This window comes from Mus caroli, chromosome 1 (assembly GCF_900094665.2).
Source record: "Mus caroli chromosome 1, CAROLI_EIJ_v1.1, whole genome shotgun sequence".
In the NCBI taxonomy this organism is placed as follows: domain Eukaryota; kingdom Metazoa; phylum Chordata; class Mammalia; order Rodentia; family Muridae; genus Mus; species Mus caroli.
Genome location: NC_034570.1, coordinates 1,345,947 through 1,357,624, shown reverse-complemented (window position 1 = coordinate 1,357,624; position 11,678 = coordinate 1,345,947). Strand labels below are relative to the sequence as shown.

Genomic DNA, 11,678 nt, shown 5'->3' with positions numbered 1-11,678 from the left:
CTGAATAAAATCTGTAGCTTTATTCACCAGACAAACATAAGATCCTCAGAATGAATTCCGACTTTCTTTCTTAAGCTAGAGATGATGCTCATATATAGGGGTTGCTACTGTTAAAAGTAAATATGGACTTACACATAAAATTAAGAAAATCAGTCCATTTAGAATAAGAATTTCACATTTAACAAAACACTATAAATCATTGTTGAAGGAAACATTTAAATTACTAAATAAATGAAAAAACCTGTTGATAAGTTGGAAGACTTAACAGTGTTGTGTTGAGATGATCTTCCAATCCATCCACAGCTTCTGGGACTTTCCTACTGCAATCCCAAGTGCCCTAACGTTCACTGAAAAAGCACGGATAAACACAATGTAGTGTATTTATATACATGAGAAAACATTAGTGACTCGTTGCATTTAGTTATGCTTACTTGTATGAGGATAATTTGAGAGTTGTTAATTTGTTAGTGGCTTCACAAAGAAAAATACTTTCTCCAGTCCTTATTAACTGCCTGCCCTTAGACTCTCACTGAGCAATGGAATCTCACTAGGTCCTCCCCTGTACATCAAGAAACGATGATGGGGTCTGTTTTGTGGATCTTGGGTAGGTAGCCATGACTTCAGGGAGTTCAGGAGATCAATGATGAGGATATCATGACCAGAAGACACGGTTTCAGAGCAATCCTCCTTGATGGCTGGCTTGTACATTCTTTCTGTGTGTTCTCCCCGATGTTCTCTAAGCTTTCGGGGGAAAATGTGTAAAATAGACATCACATTTAGGGTCGACTACTCCACAGTAAATTATTGTTCTATGGCACATGCCTTTAATCCTAGCACTTGGGAGGCAGAGGCATTTCTGAGTTTGTGGCCAGCCTAGTCTACAGAATGAGTTCCAGGATAGCCAGGGCTATGGAGAGAAACCCTGTCTCCAAAAGCCAAAATAAAATAAAACCATTCTTTTCATTTTGATCAGTTGTGAGCCATACTTACGACTGCCCGCTATACAGAGAAGCTTCTCTGACAGAGCCTGAGAGTAGCAATGATTTGTGGGTATGGAGATAAACACTGAGAGCGACGTTTGATACCATGTGCACCTAATAAAGTAGCAGTGTTAAGTTCTCACCTAAGAAGCATGACTTTATCCTTGTGACTGTTCTTCACGAGGTTTACAGCACAGGGCATGAGTTCCCTCTGGAAGAACCAGCTTCAAAGCCACGAAGAGAGCTGTTGGTTATCCTGTAACAGTCATGCTGTTGTTGCATAGGAAGGCATGTCTTGTCATGTACATTATTATTATAACTTATGGTGTGCACAACCTGGGGAGAGCTTTGATGACTTCAACCCAAGTCTGTGGTGCATTCAGCAAAAAGATCTAATAAAATCATTATGGTGGACAACCAACAGCATTGGCAATAACTTGTTATGTTTGAGGGGCCTCTGTATACCTCCATCCTCAGAAAATAGCTCATAGGGAGGTATCCCACACTTTGTGTATACATGTGTGTATATCAAGCTCATATAAATGTTACCATACAGTATAGCATTTTACATCTAGCTTCTTCAGTTAGTGTGATATTTTTAGAGTCATTTGTCATTTTAAGTATTGACCTCATCTTTTTACTTCCAAGAAATACACACTTCATTTATTTACTTTAAATAACAAACTTTTGGATCCATTCTAGTTTGAGCTACTATGAATAAAGCTGCTATGAATGTTTGTGTGCAGGTCTGTGTAGATGTATTTTAACTTCTCTTAGACTGAATTTCAGGCCTGTATATTATATGTATGTTTAACTTTTCAAGAATGTGTCTCTGGGACTGGAGAGATGATTAAGTTGATATGAACATTCCCTGATTTTACAGAGACCTGGGTTTATCTCCTAGCACCCACATGTAAGCTCACAACGGTCTGTAACTCCCATTTCAGGCAATCAACAACCATTTTGGGTCTCATCAGGCACTATATGCAAGTGATGCATCTACAGATCCAAGACAAAACATACATATAAAATAAAATAAATAGTAAGAAATTGTTTCCAACGTGGGTATACCATTTTTCATTTTCATCACAAATGTATCAAGTTTTGTTTCACAACACCCTTTCTCTTAATTTTAGGAAAAGAAAGGTCATGTGAACAACAGTAAGACACCCCATCATAAAACCAAGAAGAAATGCTGTAATACCTCCAACAACTGTAGAAACATTCATTGTTTATATATAAATTCCAGTCTAACTAATACTCCAGCATCTAGATTAAACCTTGCCAGCATGTCTGGGTCTCAGCTTTCTTTGTGAAGATAGAACTTTAAATGTTATATTTAAGTATCTTTTCAACTCCACTTAGAAAGTTCAAGAATATGTCTGATGTTGGACTGAAGATATAGCTAGGTTAGTAGACTATTTGTCTATATTTACAAGGTTCTGGTTCAATCCCCAGGACTTCACAAACTGGCTATTCTGACTCTGCTTATAAACCTCACTCTCTTGGGAGATTGAAGTAGAAATTCAAGGTCATCTTCAGCTACATAGTGAGTTGGATACACAGCCTGGCTACATGAGATCCTGTACTGCCTGATGGCTATAAGACCAGAGAGTTGTTGAACATGAGAGCATGAAAATTGTTATTTTTCATCTTAGTCCTAATGTTGTAGTCAGAAGGTGTAGCTGAAACTTGCTAATGAGATTGAAAACAATGAACTTACACAAATCCCTTAGCTTCTGTTACTTGGTAGCTAGTTTCTATTATAAATTACACGCACACTGTAATGCTAGTGCATGCTGTGGAGGAGGATGTTCAGGTGTTTTCATCTTTGAGTGTTTTCTTATGAAAAGACAGACCATACCCAAGTGAATTTCTGGGTTTTCACAGCAGGAAAAAGGGGAATGCACAATTGCCTTACATAGGTTGGCAATTTAAGAGTTATTAACTGGACTGTGGAATCGTTTTGTTTTGTTTTGTTTTGTTTTGTTTTGTTTTGTTTTTTTCTGAGACAGGGTCTTTCCATGGAGGTCTGGTTGTCTTGGGCTGAGTTTTTAGACCAGGATGTTCTCTAACTCACAGAGATCTGCCTGCCTCGGCCTCCTGAGTGCATACAGCACCACTACCCAGTTGGACTGTACTTGGTTGTCTCGAGAACATAAGTTCTCAAGAAAGTAACGATACTTTTTACTTAAAAATGGTGTTTAAGGTGATTAAAATGTATTTGTTATCTGTATGTGTGTAGGTATGTATGGGTGTGATCTGTGTACACAGATGTTCATGCTTTATGTGCCCTCACAGATGAGACATGGGTGTCCTTCTTTATCAACCATGTTCTGCTACTCATTTAAAACAAAGTTTCTGGCTGAACCTGGGCAGAGGCTGGTGGCCAGCAAGCCTCAGCAATGCTCTTGTCTTAGCCTTTCCTTGACAGCACTGGGCTTACAAACATCTCTGGACTCTGGAGATCTGAATTGAGGTCCTCGTGGATAGATTATTAAGAAGTTTATTACATGCAGATTTGGTGCTATTATTTTTTTAATTATGTGTATGTAAATGTGTATATGGGAGTGTGTGCTTGAATGAGAGGGCCTGTGAAGCTAAGAAATCTAAGATCCCCTAGAACACGAGCTATAGACAGCTGTGAAATAGGAGTTGGGAAACAAAACTGTTTTCAAAAGCAGTAAGTGTACTTGACTCTTAAGCCACCTCTTCATACTCAGAATTATTACTTTAAGAACAAGTAAGCAGCTATTTTAAAACATATTCTGTTTCAATTTCTAATGTAGTTAATATGAATAGTTGTGACACACATAAGCAACATATTTGGCGATCTCGTCATTTTTAGGGTGTGTAGGGCTCTGGAGTCCTTGACTCCCAGGGATGCCACACTGACCTCATCCTTTCCGTAACACACATGCCTCCTACCTGAAGGTTGTCCTATGATTACCTAGAGATTCCAGATCTCAAAGTCCACCTTACATTTACATTCCTTATCTTACTCCGTCACTCTTAAGCCTCTGACATTGTTGTCCACTCCCTTCCTGAAAACCTTTCTCCCTTTGATGTGAAGACAGTAAGCCTCTCCGTATCTCTTCCTACTTTCACGACTTTCCAATCTTCTGTTTGCCCCTTGCCCTGTCAGGGCTCCAACCTAGGTTTTCTTTTCCTTTACCTTATACATGTCCCCTGGGCCTTCACGTTTTTGGCTCTAGCTATATCCAGTGATTTCCAAGTGTGGCTTTGTTCCATGGGCTTTATGCCACCATTTCCCAATGCAGACTGATAGGCAGCAAGCAACCTGAAGGGAAAGTGCCCACTGAACACATGAACTCTCCCTCCCTAAATTCACTCTTTGACTTACATGCATGTTTTCCTCAATGTTATTGTTATGCATTTATTAGGAAACACAATAGCTTTTGAAAACAAGCTTGTGAAATTATCTTTGGTGCCTCTTTTTCCATTGTCCCTCCTCCCACTATGCAGTGGACCTTGGAAACCAAGCAGCTTCCAGACACGACTTGTGATGGTTCCTAGATTCCCCTTCTCTTAGGTATGTTCACTCCAACCTTTTCCTGGACTGCTAATCAGCTCACCTCCAATTTTCCTCCTAATTGCTTACCAGAGTTTTTGTTCGAGCCCACACAATTGTCATTGCCCTTTGAGCATTTATAATCCTTTCAGCACCCCTTGTGACCTGCAGGATAACACCCACACTGCTAACCAGCTGTAGTTCCTTGGGATCCTTTGGTTGTCTTGTTTTAAGCTGTCTCCTACCATTTCTACTTTCACTGTTTCTCAGACAACCTTTGACTCTGCTCTCACCATGTGGCTTTGGAATGTCTGTTTCCCTACTGTCAGAGGATGCACCCTGTGTATCTTTACTGCATCTTGTTTGTTCCAAATTTCTTGCTAAAGGTCAGCTCCTTTCTGAGGCCTCCACCCTCTAAGCACAATGCTATTTGCTTGCTTTCCCGTCCCCAAACTCCAGAATCAGTTCATATCAGCCTTTATCATATCTCACTGTACTCTGGGTACTTATTTGCCTGTCTAATTCCTCTCTGGACTCTGATTATTGAACTATCTGCTCAGTGACTATCCCTGGCCACACCCTCTCATAGGCATGCAATTTGATTAGTTGGGTGGGCGGGGGTTCCTTCACTTTCTCTCTGAGTTAGCTGTAGACCTTCATCTCTCTCCATTTCAGACACAAAGGATGACAGCCCAATCACGAAGTGCAAAAATCATCAAAGAAAGATGCTAGTGATGCAGCTGAAATGAAGTTTCCCTCTCACAGACAGCAGAAGGTTGTTCCTTAAACTCCTGTCATTTGCTTCCTTTTGTATATTAACAGTGTGAAACAAGATTTAGAGGTGGAGAAAAGAGACTCTGGATGAAGAATTCCTGGGAAAGAAAGGGAAATCAGACAAGAGAACTGGGAAGAAAGCACCAAAGATGTGGGGGAGATGTGCACAAACAGGACCAAAGAATGGTGGCTTTACTACCAATTAGGAGTTCTGGGGAAGAGGAGATACAGGAACAAGAGGGGACCCAAACACCATGCAGCTTCCAATTCTTTTCAGAGTTCAAGCTCAAGCTGGCTCTCTGACATTGTCTCTAAAACATGTGTGCCCAGTGCACGTGTCCGTTTATGCCTTCCCAGGAAAGGGCTTGGAGGTCAAAAGGCCTGGGCCCTACTTTAGAAGAGGAAGATGTGTTTCAGGGTAAAGGTGCTATCTTAGGAAGATGTCCACTGAAAACCAAGTTGTGATGAAGCTACTTCAATAACGACAGGTTTGACTGCAAATATTGCCGAGGTGTCTATAGGCCTCTCTATAATGCTTGCTTTTTTCCACCTGGGATATTTCTGTGGATTTTAATAACTAACAAATTCTCACTCATGTCAAAGATCAGAAAGAACTCCTTTTCACAGAAAACATAAAAGATGGAAGTCTGCTTGTGCCTGAGTACTGCGTTGTCCTCTGACCACACACAAGTGTGTGTGTGCTCATGTGAATGTACACACACACACACACACACACACACACACACGTAGAAAATATTACACTTAAGGATTTCAGCAGAACACAACTTCCAAACGTATATTTTTGTGGTAGTTTTTTTTTTCCAGAAAAGGGAAGCTTATATTGACGAAAGTGGATTAAGAAGTTGAAAAGACTGTTTTGGATAACACATAAAAGGGAGACATGCATTGTTACTGCACCTCTCCATAACCCACATACCGTCATTTTAAAGTCAAAAAGGACACACAAAATCTGTGCATTTTGCAAAGACATAAACTGTAATAACCCCCGATTCAACATTCTCTCCAATCTGTTTTAAGGATGTTGAAAATCCTGTTTTCATCTCAATATGCTCAAGTCTGAACTGTTCCTTTCTCTCTAGCTTTCTAGTTGTTCTTAAATATCAAGCTATCATTTCAGCATTTGGAACCAAGAAGTTTCTATCACCCAAATAAGATTCTGTCAGCTCTGCACCACTCTTCATTGCTTCTGCCATGACAACCAACATCACTTTTCTTAAAGCATGTGTGGTTTGGCCTGAAGTATAGAGAAGGGATAGGACAGCTGTGACAGACAGCTGGAGTCAGGAAAGTGAGGTCCACATGTACTCCTCTCTGGATGAGGATATCCTTTTGGTCTTGAGGTGTCCTGGGAGCCAGTCCACATACCTTCTCTACATTCAGGTTGAGGAACTCAATAACTTCATGGCATAAGATTTGAGAGATTTAGACAGAATATTAAAGCAGGTGGCAGGGAATAGCACTGCATTTGGCAGAAATGTCTCTGCCTCTATTTTCTGCTGTATTACTCACCAATACTCTCTATAAAATATACATTTATGATTAATGAAAGGAAGAGACACCTGGGCAAGTGTGAGACATTCTCACAAAGACACAATTCCATGTCACACTGAAGAGCAAAGCTCAGACCTCACCCTGCCTGGCTTCTTCCAGTGGGGAAGTAGACAACAGTGTGGCTTAGGGCAGTGTTTGGCTTTTCTGCCTTCTGCAATGGAAATATTATGATGATTAAGTGAGCTTAAGCATTTGCCTCAGGGCTTGGCACATGGGAAGCATATATGTGTTAACTATTCCAGAAAGATCCTTACACATTTTTTTTTGGCACCTGATATGTCTGATGAAGTTATTAGCTCTCAAAGAAACATGGTGTCTTTTCATGAGCTCTTTCTAGAGGCTATTGGTTTTTCAGATTTTAGCCAGGTCACAGGTCGCTCAGATACCATCAAATTTCAGTTTTAGTTCATAAAGAAACCAAATTCTTGAGATTAAAAAATAATAATACATTTTCTCTCGGGTTGCCAGGAAGATGGTGGGCATTCAGACCAAGTATGCTTCCCCGAAGCAGTTCGCCATCTTTCAAAGCAAAGAATGGGTTCTACCAGGAGAAACTGACAAAGGAGAAGCTCCTTAGGTACTACAAGGTTAGTGGGCTTCATGATGTCAAAGAAGATCACTGAGGGCTCCTACATGGGCAAGAAATGCCCCTTCACTAATAATGTCTCTATCCAAGATCAGATTCTTTCTGGTGTTGTGACCAAGATGAAGATACAGGACTATTGCCATCTATTTAGATCATTTCCTATAGGTCCAAAAATACAATCCAATCAACTTCAGAAGTACCACAAGAACATGTCCTGATCCCTTGTTTCAGGGATGTACAGACTGGCTACATCATCACCCTGGGAGAGTACAGGCCTCTGAACAAGAGAGTGTGCTTTAGTGTGCTCAAGGTTCCAGGAAGCAGTTCCAGAAGTTCTGAAGCACACAGGTGACTCTCCAGAACAAATAAAGTTCTTTGTCAACTTTAATAATACTTATCTTTATATTACCATTATTGTTTAATTATGTAAATTAAATAATTAACTATACAATATTAATTAAACAATAACAATCATTATTATTTTTAGTACTGTAAGGAGTCAGCTCATGTAACTCTAGAATTTCTCAAGTACAAGACACCTCTGCTATCTAAAAACAAAAGGAAGAAGTTACTCCTATAGTAATTCCATTAGTATTCCAGCCTCCTGAATACTGAGAGAAGTTCAACCTTAGAATCAATGTGGAAAAAAAACAAACAAAAAAACAAAAAACCTCCAAATTCAAGGAGAATTCTCAAAATTCTCCAAAGCCCTTCCTGTTTTTTTCGCCTCCTAATGCAACATTCAGGGTAATTAGATGGGTTGTTTGCCAACGCTGGCCATTTCTAACAAACCATGGGTGTGGAACTTTGAGAGAAGCATGCTAATCAACAAGGTTATACATAGAACAGAGTGATTTGCTCACCCACCAAAGGGTCCCCACAGAGAATAGGCACACAGGCTGACCAAAGAAAGGAAGTGTCACGTTTCCCTGTTTCCTTATTTGTAGGCATGCAATGCATATTCTCTATGCAGCTGGTTGACTATTCAAATAAATACCAACAAAACTTCACACTCTTTACGAGGGCTGGGAATGTGTAATCCCACTATTAGTGGGAATGCAGTATGACATGTGTTATCTTCAATGTCATTTAGAAATGGAATGTTTAAGGAAATCACCAATTTAAACTCGAGAGGAATTAGCAAAACAAAAGCATAATTCCTGTATAATTTGAAAAACCATACATTAACTACTGAATTCAGTTGAATGATGTCCAAAACACAGATTAGCAGGTATTTGTGCAATGGTAATGACTTTCTCATATTTCCTTAATGATGTTATAATTGCTTGTGGAAATACATAAGCAATCCTTCCCATCCTCCCAACACAAACATGTCACCTCCTGTTTTTCATTTCCTCACAGTACAGTTAGAACTGCTTAATATTTTCTGGGCAGTCTTCAGTTCTTAAGCTGGTTGTCTGTTTGTTAGTTAGTTAGTTTCTGTCTTAAGGATTATCCCAGGCTTTTTTCTACCTTTGTGTAGAAGGAAACAAGGCTAGTTGCCCCTTGACTGTCTGAGAAGAACCGATACACAGTCTGAAGTGTACTGGTGTGCCTTTGTCTTTTCCGATTCCCTCGCAAGTCCTTTTGCAATGGGTCCCTACACACTCCTGTTGAAGGGTTGCCCAGCCTATTTGCCAACCCAGGACCAGCTTCTCCCCCCCTCCCCTTTTATTTTCTTGACTTTACATGCAAATCTGCAGGGAGACATTGGGGATTTCTTTATAGGGAAGGTTTAGGAGTGACTCCCCTTTGGGGTACTGTGAAGAAGTCCATTAGAGCTTTGTCTAGTTCTTAAAGTTACTTGGTAGTAAGCATGTAACATTCTTGAGGTACAAAATGTAAGGTGTTTCTGCTGTGAGCTGTCTCTAGATACTTTCCCCTGTACCCTGGTAGAGACAGAACACCTGCTGGCTGGTTCCCAGTTTCTACAACATGCAATCTACTCAGTCTTTGGGGGTAAGGAAGTTTCATAAGAGTATAGATTCCAGATACCATTATGATCCAGCTTGTTTGATTATTCTCACTATCTTAAAATATTTTGATTCTATCGCATTCTACAAAGTAGTTCTGAATCTCTCCCTGAGCAAGACCCCCTTTCTGAAATAACTCTAGGGTAGTCAGGTGAGAGAGGTCATCTGTACTTCTGCTCCACTGCTGCCTATTGTGAATATATATACCCTTGGTGTCTTAGAACTTACAAGCTTTTAAGAGAATTGGGCATAGGTCTTCTCCATCATCCCATCTCTTCACTTAGCAGGAACCCTTCTGAAATGAATGTGTGCCTGGTGACAGGGATGCTCACTCTGGTCTTGTGATCTTCAAACCAGAAGCTACAGCTAGGCAATAAGCAGATACTGCACAGGTGCAGCCTGAGCATGTTAGTCTGAGAATCCAAAGTTCAAATATTCTATAATCCAAAACTTGCTGAATACTAACAAGAGGCCACAACTGGAATATTCCACATGTGATCCCATGTGATAGGTTGCAGTTACTATATAAAATTACCTCTCTATCTCTCTCTTTATATATATATATATATATATGGTGCAAATGTATATGCATTTTATGTTTACAATTAGTGTTCATATCAAATACATGTTACTGTATATATGTCAGTATTTCAAAATTTGGAATCTGAAATACATCTAGTTCCAAGCAGTTTCTATAAAGAACCATTAATATGTAAATTATCCCAGAGTTTTTCCTGTTCTCTGGACCTTAACAAACGGATCTCTTCATTAGGTTACCTTAAACCTGATGTAGGGCTGAGCTCTCCTCTCACTGGAGCACACTTCCCCACACTTTTTAAGCTCTGCCATTCCCATCACTCAGGTTTGTTAATTATTCTTCACTTGTCTCGATACTATCTAACATCAGCAATAATGTTTCCTGGATTACCCTAAGAACTTTTCAGATCAGTGGCCTTTCTCTTTTTTCTCTTGGTACCACTTACTGCCCAATGTCAATGTTTCCACGAGGCATCATCCTGATTTCCCAGGCATTGCTTGATTACTGTACTAGTCACGTACGGGGGCAGCCTGCCTCCTTTTATTTGAGGTGTGCCATTCTCTGCATCCTTCTGGTTTGGCTAGGGCTGGGAGAGGAGGAGGTATAATTCCTCTTGCATAGAGATTGTCTTAGCCTTGTGGTCTAATCTCCCAGTTAAATATCAGTCATATGGAAAACTGGCCAGGGACACAACTCTGTCACCTTGTTTGCAAGCCAGTGGAATACAAGCTTGGAGCAACTGGTGGCCACCTGGCCACAACCAACTTGCAGCCTGCCAGAGATGGGAAGAGAGGACATAGACCACTTGAATCCAGGCTTGTTCCAACCTGCTCTCCTCTAGTTTTTTTTTTTTTCCCAAAAAATCAAGTTCTTTGTTCTTTAATCAAATCATTTTAAGGGTTGTTTATTTTTAACCTTTCAAGCTTGAGACTTTATTGCTGTGGCAGCTTAGGAACTTCAGTGATCAGGTCTTTTTCCGACCTTTGAAAACTGTAGCTTTCTCTCTAATCTCTGGGTAAGAATGTTGTACCAAGATCCTCCTTTTCTGAAATTCTTTTCCATTGCTTTGCTTGAATAACTTTGATTCATTTTTCAGGAACCACATCTCATAAGTGTACCCTGACTTCTATTGACCTCTTCATACCACATACATTACATACTAGCTGTCAATGTATTTGATGAGGACTCCCAAAGGTACACCTTTCATTGTCCCAACTCAAGAACCTGTGTCTACCCATTCTTGTGCATTAAGGAGCAACTGAAGTCTCAGAAATACGAGATAAGTAATTGTTTCAATTTACTTTAAAATGCAATTCCTGTGTGTCTGATTAGTGTTGCCATTGCTGTGATAAAATACCATGACCAAAGGAAATCTGGGGAGAAAAGAGTTTATTTTATTCATTGTTCCACATTAAAAGAAGTTTATTTTATTCACTCAAGCAAGACAGAAACCTGAAGGCAGGAGCTGGTGCAGGGGCTTCTCTTATTGGCTTTCTCCTCATGGCTTGCTCAATCTGCGCTCTTGTAGAACTCAAGATGAACAGCTCAGGCACGAAACCACTGACAATGGGCTGGGCCCTCCCTCATCAATCACTGGTTAAGAAAATGTCTTACAGGTTTGCTTACAGCCCATTTATAAGAGCATCTTTTTCCTTCCTTCCTTCCTTCCTTCCTTCCTTCCTTCCTTCCTTCCTTCCTTCCTTCCTTCCTTCCTTCCTTCCTT

At 40.2% G+C, this 11,678-nt stretch overlaps 1 pseudogene; it reads left to right on the top strand.

Moving 5' to 3' along the window:
• Positions 1 to 7,330: 7,330 nt before the first annotated feature.
• On the top strand, positions 7,331 to 7,796 carry LOC110310455 (annotated as a pseudogene).
• Positions 7,797 to 11,678: the final 3,882 nt, after the last annotated feature.